This window comes from Urocampus carinirostris, chromosome 14 (assembly GCF_059441175.1).
Source record: "Urocampus carinirostris isolate Australia breed hairy pipefish chromosome 14, RoL_Ucar_1.0, whole genome shotgun sequence".
Classification (NCBI taxonomy): Eukaryota; Metazoa; Chordata; class Actinopteri; order Syngnathiformes; family Syngnathidae; genus Urocampus; species Urocampus carinirostris.
This window is the reverse complement of record NC_142362.1, coordinates 16,276,181-16,287,840: the sequence shown is the minus strand read 5'-3', so window position 1 is coordinate 16,287,840 and position 11,660 is coordinate 16,276,181. Positions and strand designations below refer to the sequence as shown.

General features: G+C 37.8%; 1 long non-coding RNA gene across 1 annotated transcript in view; it reads right to left on the bottom strand.

Moving 5' to 3' along the window:
• Positions 1-282: 282 nt before the first annotated feature.
• LOC148352796 (uncharacterized) overlaps positions 283-11,660 on the bottom strand; it is a 35,977-nt gene continuing 24,599 nt past the window's right edge. The window contains exon 3 of the long non-coding RNA XR_015852780.1: positions 283-639. This is a non-coding gene — a long non-coding RNA (uncharacterized LOC148352796). The remainder of the gene's footprint in view (positions 640-11,660) is intronic.

Genomic DNA, 11,660 nt, shown 5'->3' with positions numbered 1-11,660 from the left:
CTTCGAACGGCTCGCCTAACCTTAGACCTGACGTCCTTACAGCATTATACTCTCGAAAGTTTTTTTTAGTTTTATTTTTCCTTTCGGCCAACAAAAATTCGGTGCATGCCGGCCATGTTGTGTTTGTACAGTACGTATGAAGATGACTTTTAAAAGGCAAATGAAATCATTCAAATCTCAACATTTTTGGAACAATACCTTTACATTGTCAGGCAGAAGCTTTTCCTTTTGAATTCTTTGTTCTACTCAGCTCCCTACTTGGTATAAAATATGAAATAACTATGTGATTATTAATTGGGTCCATTGTAATTTGCGGGTTGTGGCTTGCATATTGTTGGCAGCTCTCCACGGGCTCCGTCTGCACAGGAACGTGTCGAGGGGGCTAGCGGCCGCGATGCCTTCGCCATTTAGAGAAGGGCTCGCCACTCGCCCATCGGCATACCAATGAGCGAGGTTAAAAAGGCACGGCTCCCTCTCACAGACAGCCTCCCTTCTCCAGCTCGGCTCCAAAGGGGTCTCCGCGGACTAATTTCCAAAACCACCTCTTAATGTGGGCTCGTGTCAATCACCTGAACAGACAGCTTCATCCCCTGATGTGGAGCACTCCAAAAGCCCGGACCACCAAATGCACCCGAGTTCCTTTGACAGTGCAAAAGCATATGGAAACATAAAGCTCTTTAATGGTATCAACGCTTTCCCTCGTAATTTACATTTTTGTCATTTGCATCACTGTGATAATGGACTTTGAGAATAACATGCCGGCACATTAAAAGTTTTAATCCTCCATCAAACAATTATTTCCGGCTGTCTCTTCAATGCCGATACTTGAAATTGAATTATAAACACTCGTGTGTGCATTTTAATGGCTGGAAGGCTAGAAAAATATGTCGCCAGTCGGTTGTTTATTGGGTTAGAGCTGTTGATGGCATAGAAGTTTTAGAGAAAAAAGGAGAGTTTTTCAAAGTTATGCTGAATTAAATAAATGCTTGAGACATAATACAGGGTTCCTAAAGGTTAAGGCAAGTTAAAGTCAATAATGTTTAAGACTTTTTTAATGCCTTTTAAATTAAATTAAAGACCAAATCGACCCCCCCAGTCTCCTTTTCAGGAAGCGACCCTTTCGGCTCAGTCCACCAACAACCCGACAACCTCGCTTAAGGAGAATGCCCGGAAACGCCGGGCCATTCTTTTTGCAAACTATAAACAAATTAACAAATGATCCTGAATGCTAACTTCCTGTTTGTTGTGTTTCTTCCCCCTCGTACACATTAGGTTAGGCAGCTTTTAGCCATGGCGATAAACGTTTGCCGGACAGCCACTTCTCATTGAATTTATATTTTGCGGGCATGGTCCAAAGTATATGTCTCTGTCCAAAGTTGCTATGTGTATTGTAAGAAATCCTAAGCCGTGCGTCTGCTCCGAAAGGCCCGACTGAAACCACATCACCGTTTTGACAGTTCCGTTATAGAGGCCACGTGACTTTTCCACGAAAGTAAATCCGTGAATAATTAAAAAGACAATTGATAAATGTTACTGAATCGTTTTAGTTTAAACAAATATATACATTATTATTGTGTTCACATTTTTAAGACTTTTGAAAATTGGATTTAAGACATTTTAATGCCAATTAAGGCCTTATTTTTAGAAAAGAAAAATAATTCAATGCCTCTGAAGACTTTTTGGTTTTGAGTCAAGGCACCCGAATGAAAACCAACAACATTGATGAACATGGCACGGCTTTGTTAGGAATTTTACTTAGGGGCTGTTGTCTTCGTAAACCTGTGCATGACAATTGGCCATTGGATCGAGCCGGTGCGCTTATAGGCGCCGCTCATTGGTGATGAGAGCTGGTGAGGCAGGGCGTCTTTTTTTTTTGTAGCTATTTGTTCTAAGCGGCGCTTCTTTCAAAGGCTGAGTCGGAAGCTGCTAAACAATACGAGTGGCAGGTTTGGTCCGCCAGTTAATTACGTAGGGTCCTTTTTGGACGAGTATTTAGTGATGGGAATTCAGTCTCTTTTCAGGAAGAGGCCCTTTCGGCTCAGTCCACTAATAACCCGACAACCTCGCTCAAGGAGAATGTCCGGAAATGCCGGGCCATTCTCATTGCAAACAAATTAAGAAATGATCCTGAATGCTAACTTCCCGTTTGTTGTATTTTTCCCCCCAAACTAACACATTCATAAAAATGAATACTGTCATCTAGTGGTAAATTGTGGAATTACATTTCAAATATGCAAGTTCACAAGTTTCGGACTTTTTTCCCCAACACACCACACCGTTTTGCATCCGTTCATATACTTAGTTTTGATTGACAGCAAAACAGTCAAAATGTGCACTATCATCGCAGTAAGCGTCTGACGAAATAAAGCTGTCACAAACACAACTTATCTCTCACTTCACGCTTCGGTGGCTTTCCCTCATAGCGAGTTTTACCATTTTGTGTTCCCATCTAAGATGACATACGACACGGCAAATGATGAGAAAGCCGTGGGGAGGCTTCCAGTAGATTGATTCTCCCATGGCTTCATTCTTTCCTAGTTAGTCTTTTATTGGTTACAAAGGTAGAGGCGTCGCGAAGCGGCGTGAGAGAGGACTGAACTGCTCTGCCCTGTTTAATCCACGAGGGCATTGAAGGAGGGTGATCACTTCTTAGGAGCACAAAGGCCTACAAGGAAATCATGAGCGTCCGTGAGATCCCAAAGCTGATTTAAAGCAGAGATGTCCCAGCTTGGGCTCGGGGCCTTTAGCGGGAATAAGGCCATTCTGTAGCATAACAATCTAAGACCCCAGAGGAAAGCTTTATTCATGGTCAAATAAAGTCCCAGGTTTGGATGTCTTTTATAGAAATAAAGACCTCTTACGGAAAGAAATAGAGCTGGCGGAATTATTGTACGCTTACAGCCAGATCAAGTCCATCTTTACTCAATGCTGGACAGAATGAATAGCCGACAAGCTGCTTGGAAATGAAATCCTCTGCCACCTTGTACTTAACAGTAAATAGGAAGCCGAATAGGAGGCAACGGTTTCCCATTGGTAAACAATACATACGGTATTTTACGCATTATAAGGCACACAGGATTATAAGGTGCACCCCAAAATTGTTTGTTGTCATATATTTTTGATACATAAAGCAAACTTGGCTACACAGCGTATGACATTGAGATTAAGATAAGCGCTACCATCTGTATTCGGGTGTACACTTTATACACTTACGGTATATATCCATGTAAACATTGCTCAGACGTCTCGCTGATCAAAATCATATGCAGGAGGAATCGAACCGAAGTAGTGGCGGAGAGAGCGCCGACTTTCTGCTACTAGACGACCATTGGTACAGATGACATATGAAAAGGCATTCAAGCTTTTTTTCATCATCACACAATTTGTGTTCACGGTGCCAAAAACACTAGTTTGCGCAATGAATTTTGTTCTGCATATAGACAGGTTAAAAATTATCTCCACTTCAATAACGTTGTGGTTTAATATGTATACGTAAGTAAAATAGCTTGTATCATACTTTGTTGAAAGACTTTCTGTGTTCTGCACTGTCTGACATTCGTTGGTGAAGAAGTGAGGAGAATGTTTGGCCCATCAGAATGCACTATGCAAATCAGCGTTTCAGGCACCGTGAGTTAAAAAAGAGTAATAATGAGCTGAGATCTAATGTTTTTTTTTGTACATAACCTGTACTACTGGTGGTGTAGTGATAAAGTGTCACCACTCTCACCATCACTGTTTGGGTTTGATTCCTGTTGCGCACATTTTTTTTGCAATTTTTGTCAGCAATGTTTTTTCATAGATTAATCATTGCACAGTCATTGCATGAGTACAGCATACTACCATAAATCTCATAGGGTAACCCACACATTGAAATATTGTATGCATAGCCAATCGTATGCACAGTATTCTTCGGTATATAAGGTGCACCAGGTCATAAGGCGCACTATCAAGTACCTGGATATATTGAGGTTTTTAGATGCACTTTATAGTCCTGAAAGTCTGGTAGCTTTATGAAATCAATTATTGTTACAATACTCCCAGTTTTGTGTGTTTATTTTGCTGACTTCTTTTGAAAGTTTTTACTACACAAAAATTTAAGACTAAATCCAAGAAAATATTGCTTTTATAAAAAATGAATGCCCATTTTTTTCAAAAAATATTATTATTAAAGGGAATACATTTTAACTGACATTAAGCTTTTTCTTTAAAAAATGTAACGGAACTAATTGCATTTAACAAATACATTTTTATCTAAAACATTACACAATAAAATATGTTTTAAAAAACAAAACTAATACTGAACCCAATTGACTGAAAGAAAAAGTAAACAATTAACTAAAAAATACATAAAGAACATATAATTACACCATTTCAGTAAAATTAAATTAGTAACAAAAAACTAAAATAAATGAAAACAACACAATAACTAAATTACTAAAAGTTTCTACATTTCAAAACAAAAATCAAAAGATTACACTATACAAACAACAAACTTTACTAATTTAACAAAACAAAGTACAAATACATAAGCTAAAAAAGGAGGCAGATTCACAAATTGCTACAGCTAAAAATAAATCAAAAACACAAAATTACAGCACTAAATGTAAATACAGACAACCTACAATTAGGAAACACGAGAAAAATGTAAGTAAAAACGTCTTTATAAACACAAAGTTTTAATAATTTTACAAATGAAATTTAAAATAAATCTAGTTAAAATGACGCATTATCAGAAATGATTACACCTAGCAAAAACCAACTCAATATTTTAATAAAAATGACAAAAAATATACACAATTGTACTAAAACTAACCTCTTTTTTTTAAAATCCCCCCAAATAAGTAAAAACTACTCAATGAAAACACATATTTTAAAAATTAAACTAAAAGCACTTTTAAATAGTATCATTATATTATTGCACCTAAATATATAAATAACTTACAGCAGAAAATTTGAATAAAATCTGTACAAAAATACACAACTTCTTATAATTGAAGTCAATAATATTACCATTCAAAAGTAAAAGGACCCAATTAAAAAAAAGAAAAACCTCTAGATTAAAATGCCAAATTATTATGATAAGAATTCCCAGACAATTGTGGCTTTGGTGTGTACACACGCTTCCCACAGTGTCGGCATTGGTTGCAAAGGAGTTTGTCAGATAATCAGCGTGCTCCATTTTTTCCCCCTCGCTGTTTCAATTCAAAGCTATTGATTGCACTTATGAGCTTTTATCTCCCTGATTTGGTGCATTCATTCAAACAATGTTAACATTATTCCACACTGATAGTTCTCTTTATAACTTTTATTGAAAATAATCCTTTTGTGCACAGGCAGAAAACTCCAGCTCTGTATTTTCACAGTTTTAAAGACGGGAGTGCATAATTAATACGAGGGAACTCTGACTTTAAGTCAATGAAAATATGCCATTAATGTTATTATTCATTCACCTCTGTGGTGCAGAATTTATATCACAGAGAGCTCATGTGTTGAATCCTGATTGCATAGATTTCCATTTTTCTGACATCGGGGGACCTGCAAGCAGCTACGGGGACATGTGGGATCTTCCCGATGAGAAAAGCTTGAGTGACGTTAAGTGGAAATGAGTCTGAAAGATTTTTATTTCTTTTGTGTTATATTTCACACGTTTAAGATATTTATTAGCACGTCACTCTCTTTTGTATCTCCTATTCTCTCGTTTTTATTTTTCACATTTTGTTTCGCTTGAGTGAATGGAAATTCTAATTAGTTTGTAAAGGTAACGAATGAGTGTCAAGGAGGAATACCTGGAAGAAAAATAATGAAAATTATGTATATGAAGCGCCGCCAAGGCCATGTTGGAATTGCTGTTTTTTTATCTGTCCTCCAATGAACGAATTGCCTTTTAAAAGGTCTAAAAACGCTTTTACTTTGGATTTTCTTTTTTCTCTGGTGAAAATATATAATGAAAAGTCAAATTTAGTAGTACCTAGATGGGAGTTATTAACAACAACAAAAATGATTACAATTCTTTCATTTGAAATTGTCACAGTTTCCATGGCGCCCAATCGGCCCCGCCCGTGTGGCGCCAGCTGCGGCTCGTTGACAGATTGGCTTTCCTTCTATTTAAGCTCATTGCTCTCACTTACCATTTTTCAGTCCACCAACGAACCTCTGCCCCGCAAGACATGGGTTTTGACTTGTTCCCCTTTCCTGTTGGTATTTCCTGTCCAGTATTGTTCCCGTTTATTTCGTCCCGTTTAATATCGGTTTCCAGTTTCTTTCCCGTCTAGTTTGTCCTGTTCAATTTCAATATCCTGTTTTGATTTCAATCCTGTCCGTCCCATAGTTTAATATCGGTTTCCAGTTTTGTTCCCGTCTAGTTTGTCCTGTTCAATTTCAATATCCTGTTTTGATTTCAATCCTGTCCGTCCCATAGTTTAATATCGGTTTCCAGTTTTGTTCCCGTCTAGTTTGTCCTGTTTAATTTCGGTATCCTGTTTTGATATCAAACCCGTCTGTCCCGTCCTGTCTGGTATCGACACCATTCATCCGATATCTGCTCGGGCATTTGGTATCGATCTCGTCGGCCTCTGGCTTCCTGTCATTCCACGCCAGACTGCTGCCTAATGTGCATGACTCAAATAAAAAATAAAATAAAAGGCTTGTGTGAGAAACGTCACGCATTCGGGTCCTGATCCTGTTCCGGTTAGTGACAAAAATAACATGATTTGATGTATATGATGAATGTCTAAAATTACGTACACATGTATTGAGCAATACGTTTGAATGACATGACCACTTTAATTTAAATAACTTTATTTATACTGTCAGGTTGAAAACGATGTCCGGATGATTTATGAAACGTTTATTTAAGAATAGCTAACACATAGAAACAAGGAAAAATTGCGTTCTTGAATTGAAATGAAATACTTCCGCAGACTGAAGTGTGCGCCTCTTTTTTATAGTCTTGTGGATTCTGATTGGAGGACGCAAAAGGGTTTATGATTGGTTCAGAAAACGATGTGCAGTGTATATTGTTGGTCGCTAGATAGCAGGCGAGTATAATAAATGAAGCACAATGGGTTGGAATTCGGGAGTCAAACTCTCCCAGAACAGAACATACCCAGTGGCCTTCAAGTTTTAGATGGTTAGCAAGGGAGTTCCGTGCACCTGTTTGATAACAGATAGGATTCTACCAGTGAACGTTTGAAGTGTAGCTTTTAATTCTTTCATTTTAAATAATAGGATTGGATGTATATGATAAACGTCTAAAGTTACCCACATATTTATTTAGCAATACGTTTTAATGACATGACCACTTTAACCCAAATAACTTGAGCAATACATTACACTTACTTTATTGTTCCAATTTGGTATATGCATAACCTACAGCACAGATTAAATTATTTCCTTTCCTGCATGCACACATGCAATAAATAAGGCATTAGATATTTTATATATATATATAAAAAAATCTTATACGGTATGATAAATATTGGCGTAAAATATTTGCAAAACAAAAACTGTCAGGACCAGGACAGAGACAGGACCCACTTGCGTTACGTTTCCCTAAGTTTTATTGGAAGAAAAAGAAGGGTTGCACCCACGATCCAGTAATCGCTGGGCGCGGGCAGCAGGTCACCCGGAACGTGGAAGTGGGACTTCCGTGGCGAGCGATGGCAGTGTCGGGAATAGAAAAACGGGTCAGTAGCCGGGACAGGAGAGTAAAAACGTGGTCGGGGTCAGAAACGAGTCGTAAGCCAGGAGAGGAGTGTAGACGTAGACAGGATCAAAAACGGGGAACAGACGGGAGCAAAAACAGGTGGGAGTCAGGGTTGAAAAAGGATTGCCTAGTGTAAACTGAGGTTCGTAGACGGACAGACAACAGGTGACAGAAAGGAGTGGGTTTAAATAGGGACAGGGAGCCAATCAGAGTCCGAGGCAGTTGACACCAAAGGAGCGGGCACAGGTGCATCACATCGGTAATCATGACAAAAACAACAATTTCAACAATTAGTACAAAAAAAATTAAATCATTTTGTCAATTCAAAATAAATACAAACAAAAATATTTAGCCCCCAAAAATAGTTACAATATAAAATAATAAATAATATAAAGAATAAATGGGGCAGCACGGCAGCGCAGTGGTTAGCGCTTGTGCGGCACAGTTCATGTCATGGGAACCTGTCGTGGGTTCAAATCCAGCTCCAGACTTCCTGTGCGGAGTTTGTATGTTCTCCCCGTGCTTGCGTGGGTTTCCTCCGGGTACTCCGGTTTCCTCCCACAATCCAAAGCCATCCATTTCAGGTGGATTGGCCGGTCCAAATTGTCCCTAGGTGTGAATGAGCGAGTGAGTTGTCTGTCCCTGTGTGCCCTGCGATTGGCTGGCAACCAGTTCAGGGTGTCCCCTGCCCACTGCCCGGAGATGGCTGGGATGGGCTCCAGCCCCCCCGCGACCCTAATACGGATAAGCGGTACGGCTGATGAGATGAGATAAAGAATAAATATAAAATATAAAATAATCCTTAAATTGAGCACAATTGTATGCCAAAGAGGCAAGCATGACATAGAAAATATTATACATCAATTACTTTTTATAAGAAATCCAGTAGAAAAAGTTGTGTATTAAAAAAGAAAATATCTGAAAGTGTCAGACACTTTGAAATGAGAATTTAATATATATTGGATACATAAACATATGTTTCATTGTTCATCAAAAACATAAGTTACAATATAAAAAAATTATTAAAGTCTAATTACATGCTAATAGGGCAAAACCGAATTACTTTTTACGTGCATACATGTCTTTTGAGTCAAATTTGTGGTCCTTTAATTATGTTAGTCAAAAAGTAATAATTGCAATTCATTTTCTTTTTGGGCATTTTGCGACACACCGTGAGTGATGTTTATAAAAATTTGATTGTTTGGCTCTCCAGAAATCTTCATTCAGAATGTTCTGCACTGCAAACATACTGCACAATGAATACAGTACACGTCAAGATTTAAGGACTGCTCAATTTTTTTTGCCTTTGAGAGCAAACTGATGTAGTTGAAGATGTACTTCAAAGCTATATGCTGCTGCAGCTATAGAATGTTATGTTGGTAAAAAAAGAAAAAAAAGAAAGAAAAAAAAGCAATTTCAATCATAAGAGCCACTCTATGTACCGTTGCTTAATATGGCTTGCTCCTGTTGACGTGCTTTCATGCACTGTATGTACCTACCTCAGGGATGGGCACCTATTTGATCCTGGAGACAGATCCAAATTGGTTTCGTCACTGAAAAAATGTCCATGCAGACATATAACTGATTTAAATTTTTATATTTGTCTTTCATTGCATTTGAAAACACTCACAATGATTATATATGCTGTCAAATTTGTACTATAAAAGGGGCATTTGGTTATACCAATACATTTTTAAAGGGAAAACCATTTTGGACACACATAAGCTGCACATGACTATAAGCCGCATATGCCCACATCAAAACATTGGTTACAAAAAAAGACGGTACACAGAGTTTTGATAATATACAGTATATTAACCCCTTGATGTTCCGACGGCCCGGCAGTGGGCCGCCAATTTTTGATAAACAAATACGTGTCCATACAATGTCTCCAGTCACTGAAATTTGTCATGCCACATATCATTGGAAACATTAAACTCGTAGGATTCAAGATATGAGGACCACTTGTATATGTACGCATCAGAGAAACATCACAACAAGTCAGAAACAAGATACCCCAAAATTATAAAGCCGAGGTAACTCACGATTATGTCCCCTGACCGTCATATATATATATATATATATATATATATATATATATAAAATCAGGGTTGGGTAGGGTTACTTTAACGTGATTACTTTCAATTACTTTTGGATTACTCCAATACCAAATATGCTAACAAAAGACAAAAGAAACTAAATATGAATAAAATTATGACTCACAACACGTGGTAAGCTTTCTCTCCTGGCTTTAATCTCTCTGATCTCCGGCAAAACTAACATAAAATGCGACAGAAACAAAATGAAAATAAATCCAAACAGCTTGCCAACATCATTTTTGCCGTTCCATGTATGTTACTCCCCAAGCCTGCACAAAATTTAGTAATTTTATTCATTTTTAGTTTCTTCTGTCTTTTATTAGCATATTTGGTATTGCAGTAATCCCAAAGTAATTGAAATTAATCAAGTAAAAGTAACCCTACCCAACCCTGTATATAATGTGTATATATATATATAAATACACTCTGTATATACAGACACTCCCCTACGAACATTCGATTTACAAATAGGGTAGATACAAAACATTTTTTCAGGATGCCAAAAAATATCCGGACATTGCTGTAAGTTAGATTTTGTATTGTGTGCACCTTTTTCCGAGTAGAGGACATCATTGTAGTACTTCTTTCCACCGCTACCGGGGTGTGGTGCTGTGAGAGCTCACCTAACATCGACCCGAAGAAGAAATCCGGCTTCCTCTTCCTAGTTCGTGTGTAAACATTCTATACTGTATGTCCTGTGCGCTAAGAACTTTGAGTTTTTTATTGTTTAATATCTCGTGCATCCATTAAATATGGTTGGTCTGAAGTGTAAAGAAGAGGCGAGCCGTTTTATTTGAAATGAAAGTTGAATAAGAAAGCTTAATGCGGTTGAGAAAATGGTTGGATCACTTTTTTTCGGCCACTTTCTACCACGGAGGAGGAATTAGCCTAACTCTTAAAGTCCATATTCTACAAGTGAGTTAAGCTTCACTTTATTTATCTTTATAGAGCATAAATATAGCACTGAAGCAACTTACAAATTCAACTTGCAAACAATCGTCTGTTGTTTATCTCGTGCATCCATTCAATATGGTTGGTGTGAAGCATAAAGAAGAGGCGAGCTGTTTCTTTTGAAATGAAAGTGGAATAAGAAAGCTTGATGCGGTTGAGAAAATGGTCGGAATACTTTTTTTGGCCACATTTTACCACGGAGGAGGACATCTTGAAGCGCATCTTCCAAAAGTAAGTTAAACTCAACTTTATTCATCTTTATAGATATACATGAAATGTTTATTTTTTTGGTACAAAACAATGCAAGTTACTTATACTTATATAAACCTTAAACATACCAAATATAGCATTGAAGCAACTTACAAACAAATTCAACTTATGAACGATCGTCCGTTGAGTAGGGCAGCGTCTGTATAGGGAAGCAGCAAGATTACTTTTAAAATTATAATTTGACAGTACAAAAGATAGATAGTTACAACACAAAATGTTGATTAAGTTAAATACTTGAGTCGTTGTTCTTTGGTTTCAGTGTATAAAGTAGAAAAATATTAATACATGTTTCTACTTCACTAGGTCCTAGAAAACAAGGGATGACTAAATAGTTAAAAAAGGGACTCAGGAATATTATTTTCAGTACAGCTTAGCAAACAACCGACACTGACACAGAGTACCACATGTTCCTCCTGGCCTCGTTTCAGTCTCGGGAGAAAAAAACGTAACAGCAATTACTCGGCGGGTTCTGCGAGTCGACAACCTCTGCAAAGCATTCCACGTGAATATGTTGGGCAAATGCGTTACGGACAAAGACCAATCCCTTTCCTTTTAGCGCTTAGACATCTCTCAGGTCACGGCCGTTCGGTCCGTATCCGATTTGCCGGTGTATATTTAGCAATCTCTACGAACGG